Raw genomic sequence first — 10,764 nt, forward strand, 5'->3', positions numbered from 1 at the left:
TATCTTACTTCAGGTTCAAAAGTAAACTTCCCTTTTATACAAATCTCTCACTTTTAAGAACCAGTAGAGTGGCCTAGATTTAAGGTAGTAAATCGGTATTCAGTGTGATAGGTGATCACTGATTAAACAGGGGAACGGGGCAGAGGGGGAAAAAGTGGAAAAATACTGTCATAAATGTTGAAACAATTGTTATGGGTGGAAACTAGTGAAAGGTGGCCTGAAGTCCGCTCTGCTGCCTATGTAGTCTCTCTTGTGCTCGGAGCAGAGGGGGATGGAATGGAAGGGTTTCTTTAGAAACCAGCACACTCTGCCCTTTCATGAGCCCCAGACACTGCACTGTTGTTGCAGCCATGGCTTTGGTGCCACACCAAAGCTGATTTCTGAAAGGGCCATTTGTGCAGAATATGTGCAGAGTAAATTTCCATCACTTTGGCTTTCCTTTTTCTGCTGTCAGAAGAACTTACTTATAAAAAGCCTTATTCCCTAGTATATACCATGTCAATTTTTTTCTACTGCTTGAGCCAGTAATTAAATCAGTTTCATCATAACAGATGTGAATTTAGCTTTTCAACTCAAAAGTAGGATCAGTGAAGGCTGGAATATGTTTTGAAAAAAAACCCGATAACTCTTATCCAATCCAAAGTAAACGCCCATTCATTCATCATAAAAAATCACAAAAAATCAGGAACACTCAAATAACCAAACTCTTTCAGAATATTGTACAAAGATGTTTGATGACATGAAACAGTGAAACTAAGTGCACTATACTGTCAGCACCAATTTTTTTTTTGTAAGAGAGGGAGGGAGGGGGAGAGAGAGAGAGAGAGAGGGAGAATATGAGCTGGCGGGGAGGGGCAGAGGGAGAGGGAGAGAAAGAATTTCAAGCAGGCTCCACGTGCAGCATGGAGCCTGACTCAGGGCTCAATCTCATGACCCTAAGATCATGACCTGAGCCGAAATCAGAAGTTGGATCCTTAACTGACAGAACTACCCAAGTGCCCTCAACATCAAATATTTTTATTGATCTGCATCAGCTATATACAGTATCTACGAATAACATGTTCATTCATTCATTCATTCATTCATCCATTCATTCACAGGAGTTTCATAAATGGATAAGCCAGAAATAAAGCATTTCTGGCAGATGGAAGAGTATGTCTAAGCTGCACGGTCTAACATGGCAGCAATTAGCCACGGGTGATTATTTAAGATGAAATTTAAACTAAAATGAAATCAAAACAAAAATTCAGTTCCTTAGTCTCACTAGCCACACTTCAAGTGCTGAATAGCCACACATGGCAGGTGACTGCTGTGTTGAAGAGTACACATATAGACCATTTCCATCATCACAGGAAGTTCAATAGATGGCACTGGGAGGAGGGAGAGAATAGTAAAATCACCTGACTGCACCGTTTTAAACAATTTTGAATAAACTATATTTGCTTGTGAGCCCAAAGCATGGTCCAAAGAGCTTTAGTGACCTGATAGTGGTTTTTAAAGATGTGTGAGGTAAATTCTTCTAAATACCTATAATATTACAATACAAAACATTGAGAATTGAATTCATGTTTTATTGATGTGTGCTCTTCAAAATTCTCCTTATGAAGAACAGATGTCACTTCACTGATGCATCATTAGTCTTCCCATTCATTTGGTTTGTGGTTAGGTGAGTTTAATGCTACGGGAAAGTGAGAGTGGCTTAGGAAGTTCAGAGGTTTTTGTCTTTTTGAGGTGGCTTGTGTATAAAATTGTTGAACTGTGCCAAAAGGCAAGGAGAATCTTTCTCATTCATTGCAAATGTGCCTCTATCCAGTAATGACTTTGACTCTGAAGCCCCAACAAAGAAAATCAAGGGTCACTCAGGGTGAAGATCTTAATTATCCTCTTTGTTTAAGGCTACATGCTTGTTGACTTAACCTCTCATCTTCTATCTAGGCATGTTTTTCAAATCGGGGATCTATATCACCCATTCTCGTGTTCTTTCTCCTACCACCTCAGAATCCTGAGGCTAGACAAAGTCCATGAGTGACATCTTCTCTTAGTGAATTCAGAAATGATTTGGAAAGAAGCCACAGTAATTATAACAGTGATAAAATCCTTAGTTTCTGACAAGGAACTATGTCTCTTTGGACATAGCTGTATTTAATTATTTTTTATAATAATATTTTTTTATTATATTATGTTAGTCACCATACAGTACATCCCTGGTTTTTGATGTAAAGTTCCATGATTCATTACTTGCGTATAACACCCAGTGCACCATGCAATACGTGCCCTCCTTACTACCCATCACCGGCCTAACACATTCCCCCACTCCCCTCCCCTCTGAAGCCCTTAGTTTGTTTCTCAGAGTCCATAGTCTCTCATGCTTCATTCCCCATTCTGATTACCCCCTTTCTTTATCCCTTTCTTCTCCTACCGATCTTCCTACTTCTTATGTTCCATAAATGAGTGAAACCATATGATAATTGTCGTTCTCTGCTTGACTTATTTCACTTAGCATTATCTCCTCTAGTGCCGTCCATGTTGCAGCAAATGTTGAGAAATCGTTCTTTTTGATGGCTGAGTAATATTCCATTGTATATATGGACCACATCTTCTTAATCCAGTCATCTGTTGAAGGGCATCTCGGCTCGTTGCACAATTTAGCTATTGTGGACAATGCTGCTATGAACATTGGGGTGCATATAGCCCTTCTCTTCACTATGTCTGTATCTTTGGGGTAAATACCCAGTAGTGCAATTGCTGGGTCATAGGGTAGCTCAATTTTTAACTTTTTAAGGGACCTCCACACTGTTTTCCAGAGTGGCTGTACCAACTTGCATTCTCACCAACAATGTAGGAGGGATCCCCTTTCTCCACATCCTCTCCAACAATTGTTGTTTCTTGCCTTGGACATAGTTGTATTTAAGCACATGAATTTCCCTAGACAATATTGTACGCATCACAACCTCTGTCACATAGGGTTGTATAGGTTGTGCACTGCACAAGGGAGACACATCTAAGGAAGTGTTATTTGCATTACAGATATTGTAGATTTGGTACTTATAACCATGATAAAAACAATTTTCCAGAAGATGTCAGTAAAGTATCTTGTTCTAAAAAATATCAATACAGTATGACAATTTTCGGCAGATGGAAATATAAGTGGTTTGAGGAAGAAGTGCTATTTTAAAATGTATACAAAGGCACGAATTTGATGGTCACTTGCTCTAGGTCCTGTATAAAATCAAATCTCTATTACTAGTGAAAGTGAATCCATGCAGTTTAATAGGTAAAGAAAAGGAAAATGAATTATCAATGATACATGTTGAAATTCTAGCTTCCAAAACGCTCTTTGTTAAAATAGTACTATCAATATATTATATGAGATATACAGTATAAATAATATAGTGTAACTCAAGCTTCCCTGGGCCTCATGGGAGTATAGGTACAAATGTGATTGATGTAAACAGAGAGGAATCCTTCAGTTTTAGGAACACCTTTCTGTTTCCCCAAAAGTTTCCCCAACACATACAAACTGTCTTCTATCTTTGGTTCCCCCAAAAGAAACTGTATCAAAACTGTGATGTCGAGGAGGAAAACGTTGTTCAGAAAAAAGGTCCTGATTCCGTTTATGGCATGTTTAAATCATTGCGTTGTCATTCAGAACTATGATCTTTCTGGTAAATTAGTGAATGATCATGAAAACCCTATTTCTTGTGGAGCAGTTTTATCATGGTAACATTTCATTATGTTTCATTCACCTTAGAACTTATCTTCCTTCCTTTCTTCTTTTCTGTCTCTCTCTCCTTTCTTCTTCTTAAGCAAAATAAATACAGGCAAGAAATGGATGATGAGAAAACATTTGTAAAGGGCTGTATCAATGTGTGGGGTTACTTGCGATCTCTTAAAGGAGGTCGAGAAGTGGAATGGAGGATAAGGACATGTAATCAAGAGCGTGTCCGCAGGGGCCAGGAAGAAATGTAGGCAACAATCCGTGTGCACATTCGTTTTATGAAGTAGTTTGCTAGGATGTTGCAATCCTTCTGAGAGTTCCCGGAGGTTATTCCTGAGTTTTTAAATTTCATGACTGAATTTCAGATTTTAAATCTTTTGAGAAACATTGTTTAAGCTTAAAAATCATGGTATTTTCACTAGAAAGAAAAGTTCTGATCTAAGATTTACTGGCCAAGTGGCTTTCATTACCTTTGTTAGCCTCTGGTAGCTCAGAGAACTCCCCTGTGAAAGACTGAGGCTGGAATCTGCTTTCCATGCTTTGCAAGGAGGTTCCGGGGAGGCGGTTAGCAGGGAGAATGTGTGTGGGGGAGAGCTATCGTGCAAGGCGGTGGTAGCCAAATAACTTCCCAACACTTGCTATGGGCCTGACACATTTTAAAATAACCATGTTGAGAGGGAACTAAGACTATGCCCATTTTACTACTGAAGAAACTGAGTTTTGAGGAATTAACGAACTTGTCCAAGATCATACAACCAGTAAAAGAAGAATTTGGTGTTGAAACCCTGACAGTCTGATTCCAGGGCCCACATTTTTCATCACTGTACTACGTTGCCTCTCTGATACTGACTCGTATACTATTACCTATGCCGTGTTGAAATAGATTTCCAGGCCCCAGATGGAGCCACTTCAAGAGAGAGGTGTGTTAGCAAACTGAAACTTGGATAACTTTTGTGTCCCTATAAATCTTGGCTTGACCAGAAACACAGTCTATTCACTTAGCCAATTCCCAAATGCCACGCCAACTCTGGGCCTTCTCACTGCAAACAAGGCTGACTTCGTGGCTCGGGCCAATCTGATCCTCGCTGTTTGCCTCTTCTTCGTTCTTTATTCTTTATCCTTTAAAAGCTTCTTTTCTTCCGCCCCATTTTGCAGTTCTTGGAAGGGAGTCTGTTCGCTTGATGAAATATTAAATAAAATTTGTTTGTATCACCTAAATTGTCTTCTGTGATCGTTGTTGAACAGCGGCAAGATGTTAAATTGGGGATTATGGCCAATATTTTAAGACGACAGATGTTAGATGTCAAAATGAATTGCTGGCCCAAAGTGCATTTTTCCAAAGTAGGTTGTTGAGCATGTGTTAGAAATTGTAAACCCCTTACCAGCCTTGGGGTCAGGGGTGGACAGTTGGGATGGAAAGGAGATGTGTGCAGAGATCTGGGGTGGAGGGACTTGTTGCCGTGGTCTTCTACACCCTCAAGGGGTCTGGACGGTGTTCAGGCCTTTACCTTATGCCTGGAGATAGAGACGCAGACAGACTCCTCAGAGAATTGAGGTTAGGGAGATGAGGGACTGGCATTTGACTTCTGCTCAGGGAATCTAAAGAACAGAACAACTGAGGGTAAGACATGGGTTGATGGAGATTGGTGTTATATTGAGATGAGTCAAAACTCAGAATCTGTTTTTCATAAACACAGATACAGTCCACATGGGAGATAGTGAGCTGTTGGCGCCCTTTGACTTCAAAGCAAGTCAAAGCCCTTTGACTCCAAAGCAAGAGGATAATCTAGAGGCCAATGAGACCTCCTTGCTTTCCAACCCTGGAGAGAGAAGTGGGAACAGCTGGCAAATGGTGGCAGAGGCGAATGGGAAAGAAGGAACTGGCTGAGTCACCTTCAACTGGTTCCAGCTGACAAAGGGGAGATTTAACTACCTAATTAAGACTGTTATATTGCAACTGCAATTGCCCTTTAGCTTGAATTCCCTGAGTGTGGCCAGAAATGTCAGGGCCCGACTGAACTTTCTTTAATTAAGGACCAAGGAAAATACTTCTTGCAGTGAGTTTGCAGGGGGAGGGGAACATAAAAAGTTGGGCTTTGATTACATCCCAGGAGCTGTTCTTGCTCAATGGACCTCATATGTGCTGTACAGAGTTCTTTATATTACCTTAAACAGTTCATTTCTATGCTAACTTTCTTAAATAAAAGTGTTTATTATTATAAAAAAGAAGCATTTTATAAAGCTTCACATTTCTTTTTCAGTAACATAGCCCCATCTAAATTTTATCCAATGTAAACAGTTTTTTCCCAATCATTGTTATGATGACATGGTATGCTAACGTGGTATAATATTTTGCCAATATGACCTATTTTTTGTGTGTGTGCCTACCACTCTTTTGGTGGCTGCGTCACTCCTAAAAGACTGTTATCCAAAACAGTTTTATTCTCCATGTTGAAGCAGGGACTTGAAAGACAAATGTTTCATTATTTTTTTTAAAGATTTTATTTTTAAGTAATCTCTACACCCAACATGGGGCTCAAACCTATAACCTCAAGATTGAGAGTCATATGCGCTACTGACTGAGCCAGTCAGGTGCCCTTATTTTTCATTATTTTGAATTGTATTTTTTCTCAACTTCTGTTGGAATACAACTTTCTTTGTTCTTTTTCTGTAACCCATCTTTCCATTCCATATTCTGCTTTGAGGTTTAGTGGTTGGTTTTTACATTCTATGGTGGGGAGGGGATAAAATCAATCTAACACTTTCCGTTGAACTTGGAATCCATATCCCATACTGCATAGCATCACATCACACACACACACACAAAGAAAACGGGGAGAATGATGTGTTTTGGAAATAAGCAGAAGAAAGCTTTCAGAAGCATAAAGAGAACACCTATGATGTGCTTGTAAGGAAAACTGGTGCATAGTCCTTAACCTTGAGAAGTTTACAATTTAGCAAAAGACTAAACATTAAGCGTTTCTTAACACAGTGGATTGTACGATAAAAACCGGAGTGAATGAATGACTCAGTGGACCACGTAGTTCTTACAGGTAGGTCAGGAGCTCAGAGAAAGGAGCAGTCATCCATTACGGGGTGAAGCAGGCACGGCTTCAGAAGGAAGTGGGGTTTGGCTATGTAAAAGAAGAAGTTCTGGATAATTTGGGGGGTCTGTCTTGTTCTATCTTGTCCACCATTGTCTCCAGTGTCTAGAACGGAGCTAATACAGTAACCACCAGCTACATGTGGCTATTTAATGTAAGTTAGAATAAACTAAAATTAAATAAATATTGATTTCCTCAGCCACAGCAGGCGAGTGGCAGCAGCCACCTGTGAGTAGTGACTACCATATTGGACAGTGCAGATACAGAACATTTCTACCGCTGCAGAAAGTTCTGTTGAACAGTGCTGATTCAGAATAGTGACTGGCACATAGGAAGTGCTCAATAAATACTTAGTGAATGAGGTTAAATAAATGAACGTTGCTGAACTTTCCTCTCAGAGCCTCCTGTTTTCTTATCTTACAGCTGAAGAAAACAACAATTCAAAGATTGTGAGAATCAAATGAGATAACGAGGCGAAATTACTTCATGCACTAGAATGACACTAATGTGAATTATTATAATTCAAGCTTCCTTGCACCGTGGGTACAAATGGGATTATGTAACTAGGATGGACTCCTATTTCACTGGAATCTGCCCTTGCCTACCTAACACACATGAGTTCTCTCATGAGGCCCCTCCTGATGTCTAGTAAGGGTTGGAGAGCCTCTTACTGGCCACTCCTGCCAGTGAACAGCTTGACAATGTTGATAAGAGAGACGTGGATCTGTCTTGAGGAGTATTCAGATTCACAATTAAAGAAAAATCTACAGGTCAGACAACAACAGCAACAGCAACAAATTTGTGAGCTAGATTCAACCAACATGGAAGTGTTTCTGACCCCCTAGAAGCCTGTAGGGACCCAAAGCAATGCTTGATTATCCAGTCTTCACAGAGTCGTGCATCTTCCACGCCAACTAAAAGGCATGCTCCCTTCCCCAAGACCTCTTGTTCTCAAGCTTTGCCATGAGGCACCAAAGCTCAGCTGCAGGTAGCCCTCTGCCCCATGGATTCCTTATAAACACAGTCCTACTCCCTTCCGCTTGCCTGCAGCTTCTCTTGCCAAGATTTGGCCAGATTGGGGTGGGGCATCATGTAAAAAGGATGGTCCCAGGTTGAGTCCTTCATGCTCCCACTCCTACCTCAGGTGCCGTCTCACAAACCTCCCTGATGTCCCTTTTACCTATGTAAATTATCCACAGAAGTAGATATTTACAGGCTGCTGAGCCCATCAGTTAATCAGACACAGCTGGACCAACTGGCATCCGTAGCAGTTCATCTGACCACGGTTTCCACTGCTTTGGTTGTGAAGTGTTTCTAGCCCCTAGGCCAAAGTCCCTATCTTCCCTCACAACTTCTTGGAGGGTACAGTGGATAGCTGTCAACTCATTTCTTTGAATTCTTGGCTTGGGCTTGGATTCTTGACTTGGCTCCATTTGCAAGTGTCCTGGTTGCATGAGCTTAATAATGCTGAGCTGTGTGTACCTGGCCCTGACTGTCCCGAAGTGGGGAGGCAAAAGGTCTCCACCTTGTGTACAAGGTCTTGATACTTTGAACTGGCCTTTTCTGTGTGCCACCCCACCCGCCACTTTCTTTGGGCTGGAGGACTGGGGCTGAAAGCAGGCATTTCTTTTTTCTTCAAGCACTTTACAATTAAGGAGGTTTGCCGCTGTTTGTAGTTCAAAGGCAATCCTTAGATTTGAGGCTTTATTTTCTGGAAGTATCCTAGCTCTCCGCCATTAGTAGGAGTTTGGGGGGTGTTTCAGGTTACAGAAAAGATGATTCAAGAGTCACTTTTTATTTCTTAGACTTCTTAGATTTTGACAGTCAGCTTGCTTTTCTTTTAAAAAATACACCAAAACTTTGAGCAATTCCTTTTAAAGGTCCTTTGATTTTACTAAGTTACTTAAATAGTTCCACAGCATTTTATTTTTTGTTTTGTTTTTAAAAGATTTTATTTATTTATTTGAGGGAGAGACAGAAAGACGGAGCATGAGGGAGTAGGGGCAGAGGGAGCTGAAGAAGGAGACTCCCAGCTAAGTGGGGATCCCCATGCGAAGGGGGGGTCTCAACGTGGGGGAGGCTCGATTCCAGGACAGGACCCAAGGATCATGACCTTAGCCAAAGGCAGTTGCTTAATCGACTGAGCCACCTAGGTGCTCCAGTTTCACAGCATTTTAATACTGCATTTATAAATTTATTGTATTTTATTTCCTTTTTGTATATTTCAACTGTCTGACTTCATAAAAATTCCCCAAATGCTAAATAATTCTTGTAAGTCTAATAAATAAAACGTACAAATGATACCAAGGTGATTCTAGAATTTTCTCCGATGTTCCAAAGCCACGAAAAAAATTAGGAAGATTTTATCTTAAAAATTGTCTAAATCAATTTCTTGATTACACATTTTAAATAGTTGCAAGGTTGTCCCTGAGACTGAATTTCTCAAGTATCAAACATTATCCTGTATGCACAGATCCTTTCTTAACACAAGAACATAAATATTGTGGTCTTTATTCTTAACCTTTAAGGATTAAGTATTTACTCCTTAAAAAGAGGTATTTTAATATGATATTTGTATATACTGTGAAATGATCACAATTAACATCACCATACAAACTTACAGAATGCTTCTTTTGTGTGATGAAAACATTTGAATTTACTCAGTAACTTTCAAAATGCAACATAGTATTATTAAGTAGAGTTGACAGGCTGTACATTTCATCCCCATGACTTATTTATAACTGGATATTTGTACCTTTTGGTACACATTTTGTGTGTACCTTCACACATTTTGCCTGCTGCCATGCCCCCACCTCTGGGAACCACCAATCCATTCTATAAAAATATGAACAGCTTTACAAATTTTCGTGTCATCCTTGGGCAGGGACCAAGCTAATCTCTGTATTATTTCAATTCTTAATATATGTGCTGCCAAAAGGAGCACTTAATAATCCAATTCTTAAAGGTAAATTGAGGTCATTTAAGAGCAGAACATTTGACCAGATAGATATCCCAAGTGAATCTTCTCACTGCTAATTACCATGTAGGCTGAGTCTGACGTCCCTTAGATGCCATCCCATTGATATCTGAAAGCTTTTTTGCCTCTGGGCACATAACAGTCCCAGGCCAACCTGGTACCCTTCCTACTCCAAACATGGGTCAACCATTTCTCCGAGCAGTCCTGGTTCCTTGTAGTGAAGAATGTAGCGATCAAGATTGGGGCATCAGGGTTTCAGGCCAGACTTGTGATACTGGGTGGTATTGATCTTAGAGAGAACTTCAGAGACCGAGCTGGAAAACACCTTCATTCAGTCATTCACTCTATCTATCTATCTATCTATCTATCTATCTATCTATCTATCTACCTACCTATCCATCCATCCAACTATCTAACATCATAACATTTCTCTTTAAATTCTTTCCTTTTTAATGATTTCTTGAAAGATTTTATTTGTTTGTTTGTTTGTTTATTTATTTATTTATTTATTTATTTATTTATTTATTTATCAGAGAGAGAGAGCCAAGCAGGGAGAGTAGCAGACAGAGGGAGAAGCAGGCTCTCTGCTGAGCAAGGAGCCTGATTAGGGACTCGATGCCAGGACCCTGGGATCATGACCTGAGCAGAAGGCAGGTGCTTAATGGCCTGAGCCACCCAGGTGTCCCTCCTCTTTAAATTCTTTCTATGATTATACCTTATTTTCTCTTACAGTGAAATTTTCATGCCAAACAAAATCAACATATACATTTGATTTATCCAAACAAAAAAGCTAAAAATAGCAATATATTGGTATGAAAAATAAAACCACCAAAGGAAATTCAAGATTTTTTTTTTTTTGCAGTTCTTTTTATCCTTAGAATATGTCCCAGTAAGTGTGGTCTCTAGAATCACTTGTAATTCCAATTTTGTATGGTTACATAAGAACCAATTTCAGTTTGAAGTGT

At 39.9% G+C, this 10,764-nt stretch overlaps 1 non-coding gene across 1 annotated transcript; it reads right to left on the reverse strand.

The window, feature by feature from the left end:
• Positions 1-9,661: 9,661 nt before the first annotated feature.
• On the reverse strand, positions 9,662-9,766 carry LOC123792014 (U6 spliceosomal RNA). The gene has a single exon (XR_006779605.2). It is a non-coding gene; the product is annotated as a U6 spliceosomal RNA (small nuclear RNA).
• Between the last annotated feature and the right edge of the window lie 998 nt (positions 9,767-10,764).

The sequence above is a fragment of the Ursus americanus genome, chromosome 10, assembly GCF_024610735.1.
Source record: "Ursus americanus isolate L20-20 chromosome 10, mUrsAme1.1.p, whole genome shotgun sequence".
NCBI classification, from domain to species: domain Eukaryota; kingdom Metazoa; phylum Chordata; class Mammalia; order Carnivora; family Ursidae; genus Ursus; species Ursus americanus.